The sequence below is a fragment of the Grammomys surdaster genome, unplaced genomic scaffold, assembly GCF_004785775.1.
Source record: "Grammomys surdaster isolate TR1022 unplaced genomic scaffold, NIH_TR_1.0 130, whole genome shotgun sequence".
Classification (NCBI taxonomy): domain Eukaryota; kingdom Metazoa; phylum Chordata; class Mammalia; order Rodentia; family Muridae; genus Grammomys; species Grammomys surdaster.
In genome coordinates, this window is record NW_021604588.1 from 26711400 (window position 1) to 26727080 (window position 15681).

Below are 15681 nucleotides of genomic sequence, written 5' to 3' on the forward strand. Positions count from 1 at the left end.
TGCAGTTTTTATCACCATTGCTTTGTAGTAAAGATTGAGATCAGAGATGGTAATTTCCCCCAGGAGTTCTTTTATTGTTCAGAATTGTTTTGGCTATCCTAGATTTTTTGTTTTTCCATATACAATTGAGAATTGTTTTTTCTGTGTGAAGAATTGGGTTGGAATTTTGATGGGGATTGCATTGAATCTGTAGGTAGCTTTTAGTAAGATGGCCATTTTCACCATGTTAATTCTATCAATCCATGAGCATGGGAGATTTTTGTATCTACTGAGGTCTTCTTCAATTTTTTTCTTCATGGACTTGAAGTTCTTTATTCCGGTCATCTCTTACTTGGTCTTTGTATGTTACATTTCTTAACCTTAATAGAGCAATATAATAAATTTAAATATTGAATATTAATTTATTATATTACTCTTTACATACCCTTTTTATAAATGCCTGAAATACTTCAAAATATATCTTTAAGGAACAAAGGCTACCTTAAGTATATAAATGAGAAAATCAGAGAGGCTGGAGGGAGAGAAAAGAAGGAAAGAAAGCAGGAAGGAAGGAAAATGATCTGAGTGAGAATGTTATTCTTTTATAGTCTCTAGTGTCTAGTGGTGTAGATCTCCGGCAGGTGTCTTCTCTTTGCTTCCACCTTCCCTTGGCTTACAAAAATGCTGAAAGCTCTACTATTCTTAACAGAGAAATAAGGAACTTCTGTCCCTCGTGTACCTATTGTGGGTTCCTTGCCCAGCCTGTGTATAGTCTTTCTAGCTCATCACTGAGAACCACAACAGGCTTCTGGTCTACTTTGCTAAAGGAGCTCATCTAAAGCATCAAAAATCCCACGGAAAGTTAATTCAAAGCACTTTATCAGATACTGAATACTTGCTATATTTGGTGCTATTGATTTGACTTCTCCCTTCTTCTTGAAGCAGCGTTGTCCTGTGGTTATGATAACGCCTCTTGTCCCCTTTATGTCTCTCTGATCCTTTCACGGTCTTCACATTCGAGTTGTCACTCTCATATAAACAAGATGAAATATACTGGGTGCATTTTTAAAATTTTATTCTATCCCACTCTTTAGTTTACCTCTTCTTGTTCCGAAATTCACTACCTTACTTAATTACTATATCTTTAGAATAGATTTTGATACTAACATTTAGCCTTGGAAGTTAAACACAAATTTTAGAAAATTGAGTTTTAAGCATTTTCACCCCATAAATATACGTCCAATAGATTTTAGAAAAGTTTGAATTCTGAAGTATGAGACTATAACCTAGTTATTTATTATGCATTTTAAGATGTAACTTAGGAGCAGCTCTTCCGAGATCCCTTACGTGTGTGTACTATAGATTGCTCTGGTTCTAGTCTTTCATGGACTCATATTTCCCAATGTAATTTTTTCCTCAGGAAATCATTCTAAAACGAATGATAGCAGGTATTACTTATGTCCAATAATTAGTTATTTAATACAGCTCACAGTCCCTATGCAATATCATATCACTTAATACAACAAAATCTGGCCTGGAGAGATGGCTCAGCTGTTAAAGGCTGGGCTCACAACCAAAACTACAACAAAAAATTAAGTTGTAGATAAAGAAAACCCAGTTGTCTGACAAAACACAGGTAATCAATTTTAAAGATACAATGATAAAGATGGGATTGTAAATCTTGACAGTCAACTGGGGGACACGCTTCTGTGCTTGTTGGTAAGGGCGTTTCCCCAGAGCTTCAGCTAGAGAGGGAAGACCATACTGAACACGAGCAGCATCAGGCCATAGGCTGAGGTCCAGGGTTGAATACAAAGAAGAAACAGAGCTAACTACCAGTCTCTCTCTTCTCTTTCTCTTCTCTGTCTCTCTATCTATCTATCTCTATCTCTCTCTCTGTCTCTCTCTGTCTCTCTCCCTCTGTCTCTCTCTCTCTCTGTGTCTCTGTCTCTGTCTCCCTCTGTCTCTCTCTGACTCTCTCTGTCTGTCTCTCTGTCTCTCTCTCTCTCTCTCTCTCTCTCTCTCTCTCTCTCTCTCTCTCTCTCTCTCTCTCTCTCTCTCCTTCCCTGCTTGCTATAAATGCAATGTGATCAGCTCACAGTCTTGCTGCTAAGACTTCCCTGCTTGAAGTCTGGACTGCATCCTCCAACTAGGATTGCAAATAAACACTCCCTTCCTTACATTGCTTTTGTCATGGATTTTGTCAGCAACAGAGGAGAACGACTGTTCCAAAGCCTGATTTTTTACTATTCACTTCTCTTCTTCTAATGATACCACATTTAACCACATAATTTACATTTAAAGGAAAGATGTTGGTAAAAGACAAGATGCTTACTTTTAAAAAACCTAATGGGAAAAAATACCTTAATGAATAACTGACTCTACAGAAAGTAAAGAAAGTTTCTAACGTTAATCATGGTCTTAAAACATCATGTCTATATTTTTCCAGCCAATAGTGGCTTTTGTTTGCTTTTATTAATTGCTGAGTAACAAACCACTGCACAGTAGTGGTACAAAGCAAGCAGCACTGCATCCGTTCATGATGCAGGGGTCAGAGGTCAAGGCCCAGCAGGAAATATGGTTTCCGCTGATCACTGTCTGGGCTGATATGAGTAACTGGAAGGTGAAACAATGTTCAAGTCCTTTCATTTAAGGCCTGATGTGAGGGTTTCAATGACTGAGAGATGGGCTATGTTGTAAGCTATGCATGTAGCATCTACATGGTGCCCTTTCTGTGTGGCCTATATGTTCTGAAAAACAAATTAACAGTAATAGCATTTCCCTGTTCTATGAGCTGATGTCCAAAATGTGATCTCCAGGCCGGCAGCATCAATGTTGCCTGAGAAGTCTTTACAAACGCAGAACTTTGAGCTACATACCACATCTATGGAGTCAATATCTGCATCCCTGCTCGCTGTCAGACGAGTTGCTCACATATTACGTTTATCATGTCCTGCTTTATGAAGTAAATGCTCTTAAGTTCATCTTTAATAGATTAGGAGAGGGTGAGAAAACTTTTGGACAATAAGCAATTTGTGAATGAGAAGAATTAGAATTCAAGTGCAAGGAATCGATTCTCTGACCTATGATATTCATAAACGTTTGGCAGAGCCCCTCAGAAAACTTCACAGTCTTAGGGATATGTTGTAATTTAGGCAACTACCTTGTCTTTAAAGGGAGAGCCTAAAAGCCTTCATTGCTCTAGAAAAGAGGTTCTGGAACAGTATTCTCCACAAAGCATCTTTTCTCCCTCTTGTCACACATCACTTGGTCCTGTGGCTTCCTGCAAGACTACATTCCTGGAGTGACAGGACGGTGGCCTTGTTTGTTTACATAGCTCCAGAAATAGACTTAACACAGCAGCTGCTCCTTCCTTGCGTCTTGATCCACAGCCACTGACCTGATGACTCAAATAAGTTCTGAAGATTGTGGGTGGGTAGCTGAGGGGTGCTAAGATTGCTTTCCATGAAAGGTCTATCAAGGGCATGTCTGTTTTACCAGCAGCTCAAAATTTCCACTTCAGAAAATGAAGGGTAGCGGCAGCAGCTATGATCCTGGGGGCTCAGCAGCCTGATCCTGGGGGCTCGATCAGCTTATCTCTCCATCCAGACTCTCCTAGCCAGCAAACAAGGGAACTTCCGGAGAAACTTCCTTTCTTTCCCACTCCTGCGGTAGCTTAATTCCTCTAGAGCTATAATTAACTTCCTTCCATTTGATTGATACAGAAGGGCTGTGACCCACGGGAATGCAAGGAAGCTTGACACAAATTTCCAGGATTCTGTGGTGCCTCCATTTTGGGTACTCTTTAATCTGTTCCCTCTTATGTCAGCATTTTGAGTCATCCATGCAGATAGGAACATGGATGCCCAGCAATGGGGCAGTAGCTGGAACAATTGGAAGTCTTGGTATCCTCAGACAGTCCTCATTTGTGTTTGCCATTCTGGCATATTTATCAGCAAAGTCCTCTTTCACTGCCAACAAAAACAAACAAACAAACAAACAAACAAACGGGGGGTGAGGTTCAGGTGTGGGGAGAGGGGGTGTGGAAGAGATAGAGCAAGAGAGAGAATGGAAATCTGGTAAGTAGGGCATCTCTGGTATCAGCCAGAGACCTTGGACAGGGAGGCTCCTGGGAGTCTATGGGGTTACCCTAGCTAAGAGTCCTAGCAGTTGGAGATACAGAGACTGAAGTGGCCACCTCCTGTAGCCAAGCAGGACTTCCAGTGGAGGGAGGAAGACATCAACTTACCCACAAAACCTTTGACTCAAAATTTCTCCTGCCTACAAGACATACTGGAGAAAGATGGAGTAGAAAATGAGGAAAAAGTGAACCAATGACTGTCCCAGGTTGAGACCATGGGAGAGAGCCAACCCCAGACACTACTAATGATACTCTGCTATGCTCGCAGACTGAAGCCTAGCATAACTGTCTCTGAGAAGCTTCATTCAGCAGTTGAGGGAAACAGACGCATAGAGCAAAACGTCAGACAGAGCTTGGGGAGTGTTGTGGAAAAGAGGGAGACATAAGATTGAGTGAGCCAGAGAGGTCAAGGACACTACATGAAGACCTACAGTTTCAACTAACCTGGGCCCATGGGGGCTCACAGAAACTAAACCACCAACCAAAGAGCATGCATGGATGGACCTAGCTACCCCGTTCCACATTTGTAGCAGATTTTCAGCTTAATCTTCATGTAGGTCCCCTAACAATTGAAGCTGGGGCTTTCTCTGACTCTGTTGTCTGCCACTGAATCCCCTTCTCCTAGCTGAGCTGCCTTGTCTGCCCTCAGTAGGAAATGATGTACTTTAATCTTGGTGCAACTTGATATGCCAGAATCTCTTTTCTTAGGAGAAGGGGAGGGAATGATGGGTGTTTGTGAGAACGAGACTGGGAGAAAAGAGAGGAGGAACTGTGATTGGGATATAAAATGAATGAATGAATGAATGAATGAATGAATGAATGAATGAATGAATGAAAAGGAAAGCTCATTTGAGTGATAAGTTACCATAAGTATGGTAAACCATTGTTCTGGGGTCACCTCAGGAGCCAGAATAGAACAGAACCTCATCTAAGGACCAGAATATATTGATCATTTAGTTGTTTCTCCAAGGGTTGCTTTTAGCTGCTGCTTTGGCTAGAAGTGTGATGAGTTTCCAGGCCTTGTCTTGGCTCCACTCAAGATATAACCTTCCCTTGAAGAATCTGCTTTCTGTCCTAGTACACATCCTTCCAGCATTGGTTCTCAGGTTAAAGGCCTATAGCTCCTCATCTTTCAGAAGATAGCCTGAATTCTAGCGCTCACACTATACCACTATTATTGGGTGGCAGCATCAGAAAGTAGAACTGAACTCCCTAGCAGCCCTTTGATCCCCAGCGGGGGAGAGAATGACCGGAAGGGACAACCCAGCCTGGGGCTAGACACTTAGCATGCTTTCCTCTGTGCTCTAGAGGGTTGCAGACCAGCAGGAAAGAGTGCAGCTATTCTTAGATAAGGTGTGGGAGCCTGGCAGGAGCTGCAGGCACTGCCCCAAGGGTCAGAGACCGGAATCGGCCACCCACTCTGGCTGCTTCCCCTCTCTGTTGACTGCCCCTCACACAAGGAAATGGCTACCCCACTCCCCCAACCAGAAGCAGTTTGTGGCTGGGGATTGCGCCACCCCCCTAGTCCCTAATTCCCTCAATAGACAGCAGAGCTCTGCCTTCATCTTGTGGATCAGGAGTAGTTATACTAAGAGCAAGGAGTAGCCTGAAACCATCTGGGTTTCTCTGGAGAACCCTGTATCATGTGAATACCAACTCTGAGTACCAAGGAGGTTTCCTGACTTGTCCAGGCATCCAGGTAGTGTGGGTGTCCAGAGTTGCACTCAGAACTCATCCATGTAGACATTAGGCTGATGGTTTAAAATTCCATTCAGGACAAGGGCCCACATACAAGCATGTTTCCATAGACCCTGTGTAAAATAAAGAAAATTGGTATAATATTTTATGCTTTTTTGGAATGAGATTTTTGAGGTTTACAAAAAGATTTTGCTTTTATGGAATGGACACAATAATATACCATTGTATCTGATATTAAAGCTGTTAGTAATCTGTCTAAACTCCACCTCCACAGTTACCTGGAAGCGGCCAGGTATGCTCCTCCCCACAGTTACCTGGCAACAGGCAGGTAGCCCTGCCCACTATAAAAGGAGCTGCTTGCCCCCCTCCTCTTTCTCTTGCTCCATTGACCGGAGCTTGCAGGTTGTCCTTTGCCCTCCCCCCTCCCCTTCTCCCTCTCTCCGCATGGTCATGGCCGGTCTCTCTCTACTCCTCTCTCTCTCCTCTGCTTTCCTCCTATCTCCTGAATAAACCTCCCCTCGTGGAACCGTCTTGGTCTGCTGTGATCTGTCCAAGCTGTGCGCCATGAAAATCCTTTCAAAAGCTCTAGAGTAGAGAACAGTTTTGAAAACATATGAAAACAGTTCATTCGTTTTCTCGGGGGCGGTTTCAGAGTTTTTCCTTTTGGTCTCCACTGTAACAAGACACCAAGTAGATCTGATGTCTTCTCCACATTCTTACAGTCACACAGAGAAGACGGGCAATCAAAGTGTCAGCGTGTAGCTGTAAAAGCGACAAGGATCCTGAATGATCCTCTAGGAAGGATTAGTGAGGGCTTACTACCATTGGAAGTCAGAGGAGGTCAGCAGACAACAACACACCAGTGTGCCATGAATGAGCAGGAAAGAGCAGTCTGGTAACGGAAAACCTGGGTAGAAACTTGAGGCTGGAAGAGAACTTACAAAGTTCAGGGAACTATAAGACACTAGCATAGTTAAGACAGGAATAACCAAGGGAGAGAGGCAAGCGGGAGTCTAGTCCCTTCAGGTCTCATAGGCTATGATGGAGGGTATGGGCTTCATATTAAAGAAAAGGGAAACCAGTGAAGAGTTTTCAGCAAGAAAATGGATAATCTTGATTTTTAAACACACTGCTCTGTCTGATGGGTGATGAGTCAGGAATAGAGGATAGTCCTGGAGAAGCCATTGTCCAAGCCGTCAATGGAGATGAAGAAAGGGTGACTCTTTCCCAATTCTGGAAGGCAATACTTCTTTCATGTTTCAGGACACACTTCTGTATGAGTTCGTACATTTGGACAGTTTTACAAAGGAAATCAGAACTTTTAGGATCTTCTTAGTCCTAATCAACGGCTTTGCTATTCAGGTCTTCTGGTGGTCAATCCCGACATCCATACATTTATCCTTAGAAAACGCTCCCTGGTTTGGCCCTGCTGCTCTACTGGTCCTGCCAGCTCTCTCTAGTTTGCTTACTCCATCCCTAGAGAAAACACATCTGGGAAGCAGCTGCCTGGCAACTATCATGGAATCATCTCCTGATCCAGTTGAAGCTGGGGTGGAGAGGAGGCATGGGGAGTAAGGAAAAACATGGATTCTTCCTGGTATAAGATAAGGGTAGAGTGTTGGGGCACCACTTCTTTGTTTTGGAGATAGGCCTCCAGGGTAGCTGATAAATTTACGACTGGCCACTGTGTCTTCCTCTAATTCCTACAAAGCCAGATGTGTCCCACAGCTGCACACCATCTGCCACCTTCTACCACTGGGGAAGCAGCAGTTGGAGCTTAGAGACTGAAGGAAGAGGGGTAAACTCCTCTTCGATTCTGGAGGGCTTACTGTGGGGATCAGCAATCAAGACTTCCCATAAAGTGGGCATAGAGTCTGGCATTCTGTACAACCACTCCCTCTAAAGTGTCCTGGAATTTCTAAACTGCGTCCCTACCGATGGTTCCAATGCTAGCTTCCAAACTTTATCTCTCTATTTGTTCTGCTTGTTGATCTTTTTCGTTACTCCCTACTCCAAATGTACCCTGAGTTCCCAACCTGGGTCATGGTGAGTCTAACTGCATCCAGTCAAGCTGACATCTAATCCTCCCTGAGAAAGAGAGCACAGTCCTGTCCAGCAGATGATGTTATCGGCCCCACCCTGGGCTCCAGGCTTGGCTCAGCCCAGACATATGGATCTTTTTAAAGACTTATGCAATTTGGCATCCCCATTTCACACTCTGCAAGCCCTGCTGCTTTGACACTGTATGCTGGGAATGCACCCAGAGAGGGAGGGAATGGATTTGTGCAGGCTTTTTTATTCTCTTTTCCTTGTCATTTCTCCTGGCAACTTCCTGCTCAATTTGGAAAACAAAAAGTTTTCTTATCCTGGCTCAGACCCTGCCTAAAAACAGGAAAGAGAAAAAAAAGGGGGGGAAAAGAGAAAACGGGGAAAAGAAAGGACACAGAACTGCCTTGTGAGTGTTCTGGTCAGTTTTTCAAGACAAAAACTGGGAGCCCCTCAGTCACCAACACAATCTGTTCCTCCTCCTCTTCTTCACCTCCCCTCTATGTAAACAGACATAGATTTCAGTCTCTTTGAATCTCCTGGTTTATACTGTATATAACCTGAGCACCATCTGTTACACAACAGCCTCCCCCATCACTTAATCCACCCTGAGCTTTTGATGGGTGAATTGAGCCTTGCTCTGTGTTCTCAGAAAGATCCTTGTCCTTCTGTGGAGACAAAAATATGTCTCTGAATTGCCCCCCTTTCAAACCCCAATCTAGACACAGGAAGCTGATAAGTCTTTGGGATAAGGGAAACTCTTTTGCTATCCCTGGAAGAAAGAATGCCTTCTCTGCTTAGAGTACAGCAGCTGCACTGTTAAGGGAGGGGTCTTGGCACTCAGCTCTTACTTTTCCAGCATGAATCCCTTGGTGGCCCTAGCTAGTCTGCAAAACTTGAACCCAAGGGTGGGGACATTTTGGTTGCAGATGCTAATTGGGAGTGTCCAGAACTTTATAGGAATTTGGTGATCTCTGAGCCATCCCTACACTCAGTCTCTAAGGTGACCTCTATGCAGGCTGTAGGCCCAAGTTAGAGAGGAAGGAAGAAAAGCTTCGTCTCACCCTTTTTCTTCCAAATCTGGGGATGGACTGAATACTGTGTTATAATTTGATAGAGAAGTCTTCTGCATGAAGTCAGGAGAACAGTTGGACAGATGTTTGCTTTGTAGCCAAGTTTAAAACAGCCAGCCTAGTGCTTGGGTGTCCTTAATGCACTTTACATGAAAGCTCCTCCTTTGAGTTTGCAGACATTGGCTGATTGGTTCCTGCCCTCTTCAGCCTGTTGGGGTGGGAACCAGATGTAGTATAGAGTGTCAGAAGAGTCAGCTTGAGAAGATCCCAGTTCTCTCCAGTAAAGTGAATTGTTGTCCTAATTTATCTTGTGGACATAAAAAAAGAATAATGTCTCTATATTCTTGAAGGAATTTTTCATCTTGTTGTTTTTCTGGCTTGATTGTCCCCTGACCTTAGGTACCAGGAGTCTTGTCAGAGCCCCTGACTTTAATAGAGACACATACTGAAGTGGGGCACTTATGCTAAATTAGACCTGCACCATCACAAAGATTTTCCAGTTTAGAAGAGATTTCAAAAAAGGAGCAGAGGCAATATTAGCACCCCAACACGCAAAACTCATACAAAGCAGACAGTCTCAGAAGGCTGCTTCCCGGAACAAAAGAACATCACCCCAGTTTCCTTCATTGCTAACATTTGGGCAAGCTATGTTCACCCTTCGTAAGACTGTTTCCACAATGACCCAGACCTGACATGTCCAAAGAAAACCAGTATAGTAGTGTAGCTACTGTTCCTTTGTAAAAGGAAAATAAGTTCGTTTGTTACAATTATTTGCAAAATAGTGCATGTTTATTGTGAAAAATAAATGTATTACATGTAAGATGCAGGAATAAGAAAGTGAAAAATTCTCATAACTCCAGCATCTAGAATGTGGTGGTTTCAATGAGATTAGACACATATGTTTGAATGTTTGATCTTTTGATGGAACTGGAAAGGATTAGGAGGTGTGGCCTGTTGGAGAAAGTATATCACTGGGGGTGGGCTTTAGATTTCAAAGACTCACTCCATCCCTAGTGTGTTCTGTCTCCTGCTTGTGGATCCAGATGAAAACTCTCTACTCTTCCTTTGTTTAACCCTCATGGACTGCAACCATTTGAAACCATAAGCCCAATTATGGGCTTTCTTTTATAAGTTACCTTGGTCATGGTATTTTGGCATAGGAACAGAAAGGTAAATTGGAAACGAAATAATCATATGTATCATGTATGACACATTATCACCATCTACAGTGACTTTTTGCCTCCTTTTCAATAAAGCACCTTACAATAATATACTTTTATTGCATTCTCACAAGCTCCTAACAGCTGTAGCAAATAGGAACACTGCAGATTGTGTGTATGATTCCAGCTCAGAGACCATCTCTTCTCTTTACTTAGAAGTTGGTTGCTTTAGAGGCCAAACTGATAGGTGGTTTTGGGCCCATGATTGGATAAGAGAGAAAACATGAGACTTTACTTTCCTCACCCTTTTCCTGAAGATCAATTAAACATTAGTCTTGGCCTTTAATGATATCTTTTCCAATGAATGTCCTCACCCATACAAGTATGAGATGGTGTTTTAACAGCATAGAAGACCCTCCAGCTCCCTTAATATCTTACTTATATGTAAGATATTTATATACAATATATTTATTAGACACATATATAATACATGTTTATATAAAATATATATCTATAAGAATATGAAAATTTTTCTGTTAGCCATCGAAAAAACTAACATAGAAATGATTCAAAAGCAAGGAATTTTATTATTAAAGTACTAATTATCATTTAAACAATAAATTGTATTTTCATATATCATCAACAGAAATATTAACTGGAAGATTGTGTTTGCAATACCCTTGTAACGCTCACAAGCAGTGCTCAGTTAGCAGGGAGGTCTCTGCAAACATTAAGAGACCAGAGCAGGGATCTGAATAAAAGCCTTGGACCGCAACATGGTGTATTTCGAGGAATTACCCGGATGAAGAATAAATTAGAACCACTTCAAGGAAAACCACCAACTTTAGCAAAGACTCAAACAATGGATAGGTATATCTAGTTCATGGAAACACAGATAGATTCAGTTCTGCATTAATTAATCTGTGCATTAATTTTAGGCATAATTCAAAGGGAGTGGAGTGAAGTGTGGTGGTCCAGCTCGTGATCCTGACACCGAGGATGCGGAGGCAGTAAAACCTCAACTGTGAAGGCTGCTTAGGCAGCGTAATGAAACCTTGCCTCTAAAACAAAAAAAAATAACAAAGAGTGAGTGGGGGAAAGACAGGGAAGGAGAAAATTAAAAAAAAAAATCTAAGAGGATAATTTGAGAGAGGATCAGATAATCTTTTGTCAAATTTTTATTATGCACTGAAGAATAATGATCCAAAGATAGGACAGTTCTGAAGATCATAAAGGAGGTGACTTGTCTGAAAAAATTAAGACGTACTGAAAATGAAGTTAACTAAGAGGAGAATGCAGGCAGTGTGAGACATGTGTGTTTTAAAGGGCAGATGAACCAGCATATGAACATGGCAGATAACTAAAAAGTCAGGTCAGTCAGGGGAGAAGTGATTACACAGAAAAAAAAATGTTTGGGACAGGATACTCTGCATGAATAATATTTGAGCACAGATTTCTGTCAGTTATTTCTGCTGAATCTCTAAGTTTAATCCTCACCCTTCTATTTATCCTCTTCTTGGTAGTACACTTGTTCTGTCAACACAAAACATTCAACTCTGCCACAGAGGACAAGAAAAACCAAACAGAAATCATCAGATGCATTAACTATAGATTATAGTGATTTGTAAGACACTGACAGAATTTAGGAAACGTGCTAAAAATACGAAGTCAGTAACTTGAGTGATATGTAAAATTAAAAATTTATACATATATTACTAAATGATGAAACAAGGTTGACTGTGGCTCACAGGTAGAAAGAAACAGGAAAGCAATTCATAACCAAGGCAATAGCAACCATGTAATCTCTGGGCCAAGAGTTATGTTACTTCAGAACTGCTTATTTATTAGTGACCCCTATACATTCTGTCCCAAAAAATGCTGACAAAAGAGATGGCTACCCAGAACACTGATAAGCTATGTAAGTGGGCCTCAGGCCAGGCCTCTCCCAGTAAAACAACTATACAGGATTGCCTATTCCACAGTCTCTCTTCTTATCCTAATATAAGTTACAACTTCCTGTTGCAAACACAATATCCAGATGGTACATGTGTTTGCACCCCATCTCAAGAGGGTTAGACTTCCCCAACTCTTGTCTCCTGATTCTGGCATTTTTATGCCCTAAATAATCTTTGTGACTACCTCATAATAATGTGCTCTGAGCGTTCCTGGTCTGCATCCTTTAGAATGGGTTGCCTGTCATTGAGACAGCCACAACAGCAAGATAATTCCTCACAAGACACTGAGTCTGAGAATGAGTAGGCCAAATGTTCCAGAATTTACTGTCAGTACATGTTAGTCTGATTATATCTAAAGGAGGCCCTGGAGGGCAGGAAGAGCAAAGGAGGGACTTACTTTTAGGGTTTGGATTCTCACAGCATCCCTCCAGTACCCGGCATTGCCACCGTTAAGGACCTTTCTTTGCACACTGGGTGTAAAGTCCCTGAGTGCTTTCAGCGAATTTAAAAGAATATTTGCAACATGGGTAATGGGGGGAGCTTTAGTCCCAAAGTATAAAGCTAAAAAAAAAATAGAAATGAAAAAAAGTGTGTCATTAATGTCCATCAAAAGTAACTTAACGTGTAAGCTGAAATTCAAATCCTTATCAATTTTATATAAAGGTGTTAAGGCTTGAATTATAAAGACAAAATGACAGGTGTATTTTAAACTTAGATTTATTAAAATCTTCAATTTCGATGGTTGATATTTTTTTTTCTGAATTTCATATCCTAATCTGCAAATTTAGGTCTTAATGGTATTTGGGGGCTCTGCCCTGCTGGGTAAATGAGCCTATTTAAAGATTAATGAGGTATCCGGGGGAGGGGGCTTTTGGCTCATTTTCATCACCATGGGATTCCCTCTGACAGGCTATGATGCAACCCAAAAGGTTCTCAACACACATAGTTGATGCAGGCGCTTAAACTACCAACACTCTAGAATCATGAAGGAAAAATAAACTTCTGTTCTTGTTTTTTAAGTTTTCTTTTTGTTTTTGGGAGGGGGAATGTCGCTCCCCGATCTGACCAGCAGACAGAAGACGGAGTTCTTCTTCTCAACGCAGTTTATTCAGGAACCTTTACATTCAGCAAAAAGCCCTCGAGCCTCTCCTCCACCGCTCTTAAATCCTTCTACCTTCTCCACTCAGAGCCTGCCAGTCGGTGCATGCGATGGGATAGCCGGTAGGTAGCAGATGGCCTGATTGTGCGTCGCAGTGAGCCTGCGCAATATTGCCTGTGGGCGTGGCTTCTTCAGGGGCATATGAGGAAGTCAGGTGTTAGCCCCAGGCGCCATTTTGGAATGGCAATTCAAACCACGCCCTATAGGGGAAGTCCTTTGAAACAGGGTCTTGCAAATCTCAGTCTGGACTCAAACTTGCTAATGTAGCTGAAAATGACTTCTATTTCCTCATTGTCCTGCTTCTAGCATTCTCTGTTCTTTATAGCGTGTCAAGCCTCAGCTATTTTGTTAAAGAAAACTAAGATATTTACTGGTTTTTCACATCAGAGGCCTTATATATCACGGTTTATTTTATCTGGTATGAAGTGTGTTTTGCAGAGGATGGGGAAAAGTACGGGACACTCAGCGATAAGTGTGGCCATGACCTTTAAGAACTCACAAAGGGTCCCGCTGAAGCTCCTCTTGATGCAATCCTTTTACCCTCTTTGCCTTGAGTGGTATAGCTATAGTAGCCAGTGTCTTCTGAAAGCAGCTTAGGAGATGGAGTGTGAGAACAGAGATGTTGAGGGGCAGACTGGGAGGACTAAAGGAGAAATGATTGCTTAATTCCACCTGGTCTGTGAGTTGTCAGAAGAATGAGGCAATAAGTTGACTTGTATATGGGCTGGGAGGTGGTGTGTGAGCTGTGAGTGACGTGTCTCAGTGACTGCATGCTGAGGGCCAGTCCTCCATCATGCTTCATATTCTGATTGCATTATAGCTCTGCAAACCAGAAAAAACATGCAGCTCTGGTTTCCCCCAGGGATGGATTTCTAACTCCCCAGATGTCTACGTTCACTTTCCTTCCCTGATGCGGAGCACTCCTCTGACCTTTACTCTTGTACTTAGGAGGGATTCTTCTCCTTTCAAGACCTCTTGAACTTTAACACACAGAAGAACAACAGACAGCACATATTGCAGGTTAAGATTCTTGGCACTCAGCCTTGATTCTGGTTCTATATGGATTTTGCTTTCAGAAACTTTTGCATGGAATCAGTATCTCTCACTCCCCTCCCCCACTCTGCTCTTCAGTCCCATTTCCCATGGTCCACAGACAACAGATATTTAAAGTAACCAGAGGAGAGCCTGGAACAATGGCACATACCTGTTAATCTCACCATTCAGGAAGCTGGGGTAGGATTCTTGTGAGTCCAAGGCCAATTTGGGCTACAGAGCGAGATCCTGCCTCAAAATACTTTCATTAGTTAAACTAACAGAGAAAACATCTGGAAGTAAAGGTAGACTCAAATGAACCAATTCATTTTCACATGTAACAGTTTACCTACCGTAAAATTATGAGCAAAATGTAGGTACCGGAAGCAAATACACTTTTGAAGCTGAAGAACTAGGCGAAATAGTAGTTTCTTGTTAGTTCATATCCCAAGGACCAGAATTTAATTTTAAAAGCACATTTTGCAATCCTTTCCAACCCTACCTTCAGGTTCTCATCACAATATGTCAGCTGCATTTTGACACAGACTCACTTAACATCATTGTATTCAATCTGCTTCTGCCTTTATTGTGATGAAAACCTCCGCTCCTTGTTTTAACGATACAATATGTAACAGTGGTAAGAGTATAGATTTGAGGATTGATACTCTTCTTCCTCTCAACCCAAAGGTCTATTAGGCCTAGGATAGACAACACGAACAAATCTACTTTCCTCATGGTGGTAGAACTTCAGAGGAATAGATACAAAAAGTTCTCTGGGGTGTTTGTCTGATCTTTCTTTTTCCCTTTAGGCTATGTGACCAGACAGTATGGGAGGAGTAGGGCTAAGTATCACAGGTTTTACCTTAACTTCTACCTGCTGCTATCACCTGTCTTGCCATGCTCTTCTCTCCTCCTGGCTTGCTCTTCCTGACCTGTGAGGAGTCTGACTACCCTACTAGAATCCTGCACTCCAGTGCATCAGCATGCAGAACCATTGCTTGGGAAAGCACAGAGAAGTGCTGGAAGATGTTAGATAGGGGAGGGGAGGAATCCAGGGAATCCTTTGTCTGAAGGGAGGGGCAAGTAATGCCCCCATAGAATCAGGAAACTTAAACCTAAGTGCTGTAGAGGGGACAGTGGAGAAAAGCCATATGCTATGGAGTAGCTATACCATCTTTATGGTATTGGCGATTGCTATGACTCCACTAAGAAAATATGGATGATCCCAGGAAAATTAATACAAATTCTGTGGATTTAGCTGGAAAATGAGTGTAAACAGAGATGGTAATATAACAGATGGGCCGGACCTGTGAAAAGGCTATTAGTTTCCTATTCATGTCCTGCTCATTTTTAACACGCAGCGCAGATTCCACTGTGACTATCATTAAAGGTGTCTTGGATTTGTGTTATTTCCTGCTTAGCTGAAAATCTTACTCCT